Genomic DNA, 223 nt, shown 5'->3' on the forward strand with positions numbered 1-223 from the left:
GCTTGTGTATTAAGCAATTATAAGGAAATTCGAGTATGTAGGCATAAATACAAACTTTTACATTAACAATGACAATAAAAGGAAAACTACATCCTGGATTTCTTGTCATCCACTGCAAGATTATCACATTTCTTGTTGTTGTTTTATTGTTTTTCATGAGGAAAATTATTATAGAAATATCATGAAAGAAGGTGAAAGACCAAAAAAGAATTATGTATACAGT

At 28.3% G+C, this 223-nt stretch overlaps 1 protein-coding gene across 4 annotated transcripts in view; it reads right to left on the reverse strand.

Annotated features, from left to right (window-relative positions):
• The window catches only part of LOC119587031 (pleckstrin homology domain-containing family F member 2-like), a gene marked incomplete at its 3' end in the record, with an annotated part of 20,882 nt that overhangs the window by 5,584 nt on the left and 15,075 nt on the right, over positions 1–223 (reverse strand).

This window comes from Penaeus monodon, chromosome 22, assembly GCF_015228065.2.
Source record: "Penaeus monodon isolate SGIC_2016 chromosome 22, NSTDA_Pmon_1, whole genome shotgun sequence".
Classification (NCBI taxonomy): domain Eukaryota; kingdom Metazoa; phylum Arthropoda; class Malacostraca; order Decapoda; family Penaeidae; genus Penaeus; species Penaeus monodon.